General features: G+C 41.8%; 1 protein-coding gene across 1 annotated transcript in view; it reads right to left on the bottom strand.

Annotated features, from left to right (window-relative positions):
* Positions 1 to 9,888, bottom strand: part of PRTG (protogenin) — a 128,163-nt gene that overhangs the window by 80,001 nt on the left and 38,274 nt on the right. The gene's annotated exons all lie outside the window — the stretch shown is intronic.

Raw genomic sequence — 9,888 nt, 5'->3', positions numbered from 1 at the left:
TTCTATAATCGAAACAATGTATAACTTCAGCTCTGAGATCCCGGCAGGCTGAAAGCTGGTTTCTAGGGTTTTGTTTAGCTTCTTATTTGCAACATAGTACATAGTTGCTTAGAGTTGCAACTCAGAGGCCGGCAAGTGAGGCGGGGAACGTTGGAGTCTGCAGTCACTGGAGCAAGCAAGCCTCATGTTCGCTTCCAGCTGCCTGGCTGCCGGCCGCCATCTTGGCTGACAGTTAATTTGCATAAGGATATGCTGATTAGCCAATGGGAAGGGTAGCGGTCGTACGCCAATTACCATGTTTCTCCTTTATTAGTGTAGATGATGCCCTTACTGTACTTTACACCCCCGTGACTATTCTGTAACTACCAATTCGCATTTCTTAATCCCTTCACCTTTTTTACCCATCTCTCCAACCCCCCTTCCCATAAGGCAACCAACAAAATGTTCTCTGTATCTGAGTCTGTTTCTGTTCTGCTTCTTCATTTATTTTGTTTAGATTCGTTTGTTGATAGATATGTATTTATTGCCATTTTATTGTTCATATTTTTTATCTTTATCTTCTTCTTAAAGAAGACTCTTCAACATTACATGCATTCCTTTACTTTTTTCTTGTCTGGGAAGCTCTTTTCTCTGTCCTTTGATTTGAAATGATAGCTATGCTGAGTAATCTTGGTTGCAGGTCCTTGCTTTTCATCACCTTGAATATTTCTTGCCAATCCTTTCTGGCCTGCAAAGTTTCTGTTGAGAAATAAGCTAACAGTATTATGAGAGCTCCCTTGTAGCTAACTAACTACTTTTCTCTTGCTGCTTTTAATATTCTGTTTGTGGTTAACCTTTTTCATTTTAATTATGATGTGTCTTGGTATAGACCCCTTAGGGTTCATCTTGTTTGGGACTCTGCACTTCCTGGACTTGTATGTCTGTTTCCTTCACCAGGTTAGGGAAGTTTTCTGTCATTTTTTCAAATAGGTTTTCAACTTCTTGCTCTTTCTCTTCTCCTAGCACTCCCATGATGAGTGTTGGTATGACTGAAGTTATCCCAGAGGCTCCTTACACTATTTTCATTTCTTTTTGCTGTTCTGATTGGGTGTTTTCTGCTTCCTTATCTTCCAAATCGCTGATTTGATTTTCAGCCTCACCTACTCTACTGTTGATTCCCTGTAAATTATTCTTCATTTCAGTTAGTGTATCCTTCATTTCTGACTAGTTCTTTTTTATGGTTTCCATGTGCTTTTCCATGCTGTTGAGGTTCTCTCTAAGTTCAACTATGTTTCCTCTAAGTTCACTGAGCATCCTTATAACCAGTGTTTTAAACTCTGCATATAGTAAATTGCTGGTCTCCATTTTGTTTAGTTCTTTTCTGGAGTTTTGTTCTGTTCTTTCATTTTTGGACATGTTTCTTTGTCTCCTTATTTTGGCAGCCTCTCTCTGTTTCTATGCATCAGGTAGAGCTGCTACATTTCCAAGGCTTGGAAGAGTAGCCTCATACAGTTGGTGTCCTGTAGGGTCCAGTGGCACAGACTCCCCGATCACCCAAGCTGGGTACTTCAGGTACACTCTCTCCCTCCTCTGAGAACACCCTCTCATTGTAGTTGAGCCTTGATTACTGTTGGCATGTCAATGGGAAGGATTTACTACTAGGCTGATCAACTGCAAGGTCTGGCTGTGACCACCGAGCATTGTGGAGGATCAGCTGTGCATGGGCCTGCCTCACAGAGCAGGACTTACTTCAGTACTTCAGTGGGGCTCTAGTGCCTGCTAAGTCCACCCCTGAGTGTGTCACTGTGGAGGTGGCTGTGTGGTAGTATGTGGTTTGAAGCTGTCCAGCAGGTGCACTGGCTCTGGAGCCTCCCAGGTGGTGCAGGCCAAGATCAGCTGCCACCCGTGTTCTGTCCAGGGATACCTGGCTTGAACTACAAAGCAATCCGCAAATGGCTGCTACTTGTGGTGGGCTTGGAGGTGCCCAGGAGAGTACAAGTTGTGAACCGAGGTTGACTGCTGCTAGTGCCAGACCTGGAGCCACTTAACAAGAGGTATGAGACACACTGAGGTCAGATGCTACTTGTTTGAGAGAGTTCAGGAGAAGTCTGAAGCATGAGTCAAGACAGGCCATTTGTATGAAAAAGCCACTGGAAACAACTTGGGTGGGCTAGCAAGTTGGTAGGGCGAGGTCTCAGAGAATCAAGGGGGGGAGGGAAGGGGAGACAGTGATAGCCAGGATGATGGAGACTCAGATAGGTTGCCCTTGTCAGCTTTGTGGGGGAAGGGCAACAATGGCCTCTGACAGCACTTCAGTCTGGGAGAAAGATGCCCCCGCAGCTCTCACCCTGACACCATATAATTCAGTTCCTCCCTGTGAGCCCTCTGTCTCACTCAGCCACAATTCCCACAAGTTTTTATAGCCAGAAGTTGTGGGGACTTCTCTTCACAGCACTAGAAGCCTGGGCTTGGTAGCCTGGTGTGGGGCTGAGACCCCTCACTTCTCAGGGGGTCCTCGACAGCTGATATATCCTTCCCAATTTTTTATTTTTTTGGTTAATCCTCACCTGAGGATATTTTTTCCGTTGACTTTTAGAAAGAGTATAAGGGAGGGATGGGGCGGGGGAGAGAAACATTGATGAGAGAGAGAGAGACATCGATTGGTTGCCTCCTGCATGTGCCCCGACAAGGGTTGGAGATCAAACCTGCAACCCAGGTATGTGCCCCTGACCAGGATTCAAACCCATGATCCTTCAGTGCACGGGCTGACACGCTAACCAATAAGCCACACTGGCCAGACTCCCTCCCAATTTTCATTCAACACTCGTGTGTGTGGGACCACCCCATTCTGCATCTCTGCCCCTCCTAATAGTCTCCATGTGGCCTCTTCTTCATATATTTAGTTGTGGGACTTCTCTTCAGCTAGATTATAGGCGGTTCTGAATGATGGTTATTCTGTAGTTTAGTTGTAATTTGATGTGGTTGTGGGAGGATGCCAGTACTGTGTTTACCTATCTGCCACCTTGACAGGAAGTCCTTAACAATTCTTATTAATGATTGGTTTCAGAAATTCTCTAACTTTCCAATTTATTCAGGTTCTCAACCACTTTTACCCTAAATTCCTTGAGTTCAGAGAACATGCCCTACTTGTCTGTGTGTTGCTAGGAGCCAGAAGAATGCTCTGCATACAAGAGGCTCAACAGTGGTTTCTGAGTGAACTCAAGGAACCACATCACCAGCGCCCTTCTGTTTGCAACAGAAAACTCTGCCTCTTATCTCCATGAAAAGATGAATATAATTATGGTTATGTCACTCCTTACTGTATAACCCTGAGCAAGTCACTTACTTTTTTCTTTCTTTCTTTCTCTTTTTTTGATTTTTTTCATTATTTTGTCTTATTTTGACCAACCCTTGTGTGGAAAGCTGATTTTCAATAGATCGCAGCAAGGGAGCTGCTCTTCTCTGTTCGAAACCCCGACCAATGAGCAGGTCATCAACAAATGGTTTTAGCACCAGGTTCACCAGGAATATGCACTGCGTGAAGAGCAGGGGGTGGCCCCCTTTCTGGTCATACCCTGTTTCCCAAAATGAGGGGCTCTCTGCACTGGAGCCCAGTCCAGACGCGGGGTGTGACGCAGTGGCTCACCAGCAGGGATGGCATGGTACCAGCTATCCGAGGCCAACCAAGGCTTCTAGGTGAGGGATTCTGATTTAGAGGCATTCAGTCATAATCCCACAGATGGTATTTTAGCCCCATTCGCTCCTCAGCCAAGCACATACACCAAATGTCTGAATCTGTGGTTCCTTTTGTACTAAGCAGGGCACTTACTCTTCCTAATCATATTTTGTTATGTAAAATAGGGTTCTTAGAGAGTTTTTATGGATTACAAATGGTAAGGCATACAAAGCACTTAACATGAAGCACTTAATCTAGCTATTTCTATTATTTTATTGCACATTAATTTCTTCCTTATCATCTAAAAATCACTCCCTCTTCACCTAGCTACTCTTCCTTCACTCCTGGTTCTGAGCAAGAAGTAACCATTCCAGCTTTTGCCAAGGTTAACTCTATCCTGAAACTCTTAATCCCACCCCTGAATACTTTCTCTGGGCCCCTATTTCATCTACTATTCTCATTCTCTTACATCACTCTCTCATTACTAGTTTCTTCCTCTCTTACTATAAACATACTTATATCTTCCTTATTCCAAAAATCAGTAGAGATCCCAGGCCAAGCTAACATTAGTCCATCTCTTTTCTGTCACTCTGATTCTTCTAGAATGACTCATCCACTTTACTTCTGCTGGGGCAAAGGATGGAGAGGAGGAAAGAAGGGAGAAGAGCCACAGGTATATTTGCAGGACTGAGAGACTGGGAAATTTTTTCTCTTAAGAGAAGTAGAACTCATAAGTTCGGTTCAAAAACAAATCAACCGGTTTAGGTGGTGAGTTATGTCAGAATTCATGGCTGCCTGACTCTCAAATTAGGTAAGCCATAAGGTCTCACAAATATGCTTATATAAAAGAAGAGATGAAAGGGGAGAGGAAGATGCATTTGGCCTACTGGCTAAAACTTTTCAAATTTTAAGAAGACTATTTCCAGTGGAAAACAGAGGGGCAGAGAAATGAATGCTCACCATTTGGAGTTACTATTGTACAACCTGGAATGGGGTATAGAAAACAGACGTCATCCACTGGGCCTGACCAGAAAACACTTACAGAAAGAAACCATAATCCTCACCTGAAGATGATACTCAATGAGCAAAGAAAAGAGGATGGTGACTCCCGGGATCCTGTATACAGGAACTAAACCAAACTGGAACTGACTGAAAATCTACCTCTCCCATACATCTGTTTTTACTTTTCACCTTTCAAGATACTGTCTTTCAGAGTTTACTCATACTGTAATGCCTAGTGTACCCCTGTAGAGATGCCTGCTATATTTGTATTTATTTGAGACTTGCCAATCAATTTTCATCTTAGAAAAAAAATATAATCATTGACTTTGTTGTCCAGAGACTAAGAAAGTTCCCTTGCTCCTTCAAATTCTTCCTTCTTTTTTGCCTCCATTCCTTTCTCTCACACTCTCTTCCCACATTTATTTATTCCTCTGTCTCTGCAGACATTTTGGGACAATAATGGTGGCCTGAAATGGAGAAATGACTGGGGATGGAGATATGAGAGACATTTGGGAGGTGGAATCAATATCACCAGAACTTAGCGGCAAGTGTGCCAAGAGGGCATGATAATGAACACTCTTATGCACTGATGTTGGCAGTATAATGTCAAAAAATGATTAATGTGCCCTGGCCATGTGGCTAAATTGGCTGGAGCATCGTCCTGTGCACCAAAAGGTTGCAGGTTCAATTCCTGGTCAGAGCACATACCTAGGTTGGGGGGTTTGATCTCCAGTAGGAGAGTGTATGGGAGGCAACCAATCAATATTTCTCACATCAATGTTTCTCTCTCTCTCTCCCTCCCTTCCTCTCTCTCTAAAATCAATAAACATACCCTCGGGTGAGGATTAAAGAAAAAGATCTATATATATAAAAGCCTAAGCGACCATTATGACCAAATGATCAGAATGACTGGTTGACCAGTCACTATCATGCACACTGACCACCAGGGGGCAGATGCTCAATGCAGGAGCTGCCCCCTGGTGGTCAGTGCACTCCCACAGCCAACCTCCCACAGCCAGCAAACCTCCCATGGCCCTTCCCCCTAGCCGACCGCCCCCCCTCCCCCCATAGGCCTAGATTGCTGGCCAGGCCGAGGGACCTCACCCATGCACGAATTCATGCACCGGGCCTCTAGTTAACATATAACAAAAAAGAAAAAAGCCTAAGGAAGTTATAAATTCAATTACTGGGATTTACGTAGCCCTTAAAATAGCTATACTACATGAAGAAAAACTTGTGATATGCTAAGCATAAAAAAAAAAGATACAAAATTATATTGACAACTTTCTTCCCATGATAGCTCAACTAGGAATTCTACTCTTACAATTTCTTTTATTCTTAATAAAATATGAACAGGCAAACCAAAACTTTTGCAGGCTCTAAGAGTTATTAGCACTATTATTGTTTTAATAAATTGGTGCTCACCAATATTGATGTGGAAAGAGTGAACAATACGATGTGAGACCATTTGACTATGAAAAAAAAGCAAAAATTTAAGCAAAGACATTTTCTTTCTTTGAAAAACTTAGGAATAGTTCCATGAGAATTCAAAAAATGTTTTCAGTTACAGAAATGAATACTTGCTTTAGGAGAGACACAAAACTGAGGGAGGAAATTCTGTTTGCTGGTTGACTGAATAAATGAATGAATATGCAGTTAGCTACTATAAATGTGTAATAAACATGTTAGTAATAAAAATCAATGTGAAAAATGCTGTTTGTTATTCACTTTAAAGAATATGGCAAAAGATTTCCAAATTAGGTAGAAGGTTGAATGACCTTCATGATCTCAAAGGTCCCTTTATTGACACAATTCTAGGGGAATATATTGTGCTCTCAGTAGCTACATCACTGACACAGAGGTTGCTGTGGCACAACCTCCAGAGATCCTGGAGTAAGGGGGTCTCAGTTTTGGTCTTTGCTAACTCACTCATTGCCTTTAACATGTAATCTTGGATAGGTCATAATCTCCCTTGAGGTAGTGCTATCACCTTGCAGGCTCTTTTGAGGAGGAAATAAGATTAAAGGTCTGAGTGTTCTGTAAGTCCCCACTAGGGTTCCAGATCTAGGGCACAAGTGGACCTTAGCTACAGTGTAAGAAGCAGAGCAAATTGGGAAACAGGACTGGAGTAAGGTCAGGATATAGAGTAAGAGCAGAGTGAACTTTTTGGGCATCTTTTGATAATCCAATATGGGGTCACTGTCAGCCTTGACAGTATGTCTAGTGGCAATATGACCAAGACTGAGGTCATGGGGTAAAACAGGAACACCCTTGGGAAGGCCCCAGAACATCCAAAACCACTCAGATAAGGACTCCAACTGGACACTGATATGAGAGGGACCACCACACACTGTGGGATATAAGATCTCACAGCTTCAGCCATTCAACACTCAAGCTTGGCTGTACCATGGGTCCCGCTCCTAGTCCAACAGGACTTCCACTCCACCAAACGTGTGCTGCCACTGTAGCTGCTGCCTAGCTTGATGCCCCCTTCCATCCACAGATGCCACCTGTGATTGGAAGTTTGTGCCAGACGCTTGGTCTGCCGCTCTATCTCGTAAGCTCCCCCTCTCTGTATGAAACCTGCGTGTAGCTCTATTGGCTTATTGGGGAGGTCTCCACTAATAAACCTAGCATGTGGAAAGACACAAACGTGTGTGAGTGACTTCTTTCAGGGGTGTTCCCTTGCTCACGAGTCAGGGACCTATATTCTCTACGAGCTCTATCATGATGAGCTATAAATGACCTGCTAAAAGTAGCTCTTTGGCTCTGAGTGTCCTCATACACAAAATGGTAGTACTCTTCTCAGCAATCACTGCCATGCCTTCCAGTTCTACAAAACCTTCCCAGAGCCACAGTTTGGTGTGTCCGATCCATCTTCTAACTTTGTATGATGGGGTTTATGGACCAATATAGACTACTGGTCTGGCTACAACCATTGTAGCCATTTTAAAAATGACACAACATTGCATATCTTAATCTTTGATGCTATGTTATGAACTCTACATAATTTTCAGTGGCAAACTTAATAAGGCCGAGTTTTAACTGTTAAACAGAGGACTCTTTTTGGTAGGTTCCCCCTACTTTTCTACCTTTTGACACCCCTCCCAATGCATACACTCAATAAAAGAACAAGGGTCAATAACAGCATCTGTCACCTAAAATAAACAAAGGAGCTCAAGCATCAGAAATGAGCAGTTATTTCAATGGGCCTATAGGGCATAGTGCTTTCTTCATAACTGCCCATGATTAAATGTCTACTGAAATGAAATTAACTCACAATTAGTTTTGATGAGAATGTGCTTAATGTGAAACTAGAAGACTTAGAATGAGACTAAATGAGTTAAAATCATTCCTAATTTTCTTACCTTAAATATGCTCAGCATCATTATTATTCTGTGTGTTTGAGTTCTAGTAAACAAGGAGGGAGGCAGTGACATAGTTATGTCTGTGCATAAACATAGGTATTATAAACCACAAGAATGTGCTGGGGCTGAGAGACTTACATTAGCCAACAGATACCAGGCCTGTGGAAAAGGAGAGGAGAGGTGTGTTCTCTTTGGTCCAAAGGGCTTTGGACAAGTCTGGAGCAGGGAAACCCTTAATCCAGAAAGTAGCATGAATATACTAGGTAGTCAGTAGATGTTAAGAGGGTTGCACACAAAATATATGAAAAAAAGAAGTGGTAAAAGACAGGCAATTTTGTCCAGGCCAAGACTATCTATAATATGCTTTTATTATTATAGACAGCCTTGCTTCGACCTTCTGGATGAAGCTGGGGCTGCAAGGGAAGCCCGGGTCCCCGGTGCCAGAGGGAAGCCGGTGCTGGCAGCCAGGGGAAGGAAGGCCTACTCTTGCATGAATTTCGTGCATCGGGCCTCTAGTTCTTATATGAAGAATAAAAAGCTATATCCCAGTATAAAATGTTAATGGAAAGGCAAAGGAACAAGAATAGCCAAGACAATTTGGAAACAGAAAATCGGAAGACACACACTGCTTGATTTAAAGACATAATAATATCAAGAAATATAATAAAACTACAGTAATGAAAGAAGTATACTGGAGAAGACAAACAAATCAATGGAACAGAAGAAAAGTACAGAAATAAACTAATACAAATATGTCAACTGATTTTTTACTAGCAACATTACTTGTCTTCTTTTCTAGAGCCGATAAATGAAAATAAACCACTATTTACTTTGCCTTTTATCTTTCCCAACTGCTACTTAATCTTGAGTTTAAAAATATTTTTTTAAATAATCAGTCTCCATATGGTCCTCTCATAATCTTAGACAGAATCCTGTTAGTTGGGAGTAAAATCTGATCTCACTTTGAAAGACATCCCCAACTGGGATTTTCCTCTTCTCAAATTATCTGTCTCCCCAGCAACAGTGTGTGGTCACAGAAGTGTATGAGACATGCTAATGCGTTTATCAAGTGATTATTCTTGGCCCCTCTGCTGGCAAAAACAAGCAGGAAACGGTACAGAAAAAACATGCATAGCAAGCCACATTAACCAGCTTCAAAGCTGTTCAACTTGTGTGGCTCCTATGAATTCAAGGGGAAGAGAAAAAGCGGCGTTGCTTTGTCCTTACCAAGACCACTTCCCCTTCAGCCGTTTGCCAAGTGATTGCCTTATAGTGCCTAATCCAAGAGATGCCTTTCTTATGCCTTGTTGTCATTCCATAAAGAATTAGTTCTGCTTAGTAGCTCAACTGTGCAGGAAGAACATTCCATGCAATTTTACACTTTGCATCAGTCAGAGAAACAGAAGGATCAGGAAAGCATTAAGAAGAGTGAGGTTTTGTAACAAAATTCATGTCACTTAGCAACTTCATCCGTGTAGAAATTTATAATGAGAAAAATACAAAGTCCATTAAATTACAGCAGAAATATTTCTACTAGGAATACTTCTGCTTTTCCAAATGATTATTTCAAAGACATTTAAAATAATTCAAGAACTGCGGGATATTAAGCTATTTGTTGATAAATTTTACAGTATTCTTTTCCATTGTTGTTTTATACAGTGCTTTCTCAGATTATACAAAGGCATGTTTCTTCTTTCTCTTCCACATAATAACCTGACAGTGAATATTTAGTAAATGCCTAGTATGCAGTACAATTCATTAAATTTACATTATCACAACTTATTACAATTAAATGTGCTATATATGACATTCAATTCATAAACTGAGAATCAATCACTATTAAATGTCTGAGTATCTTTCATC

Source organism: Myotis brandtii, unplaced genomic scaffold, assembly GCF_000412655.1.
Source record: "Myotis brandtii unplaced genomic scaffold, ASM41265v1 scaffold626, whole genome shotgun sequence".
Classification (NCBI taxonomy): Eukaryota; Metazoa; Chordata; class Mammalia; order Chiroptera; family Vespertilionidae; genus Myotis; species Myotis brandtii.
Note: the sequence above shows the minus strand (reverse complement) of the source record. Positions and strands in the feature narration are given on the sequence as shown.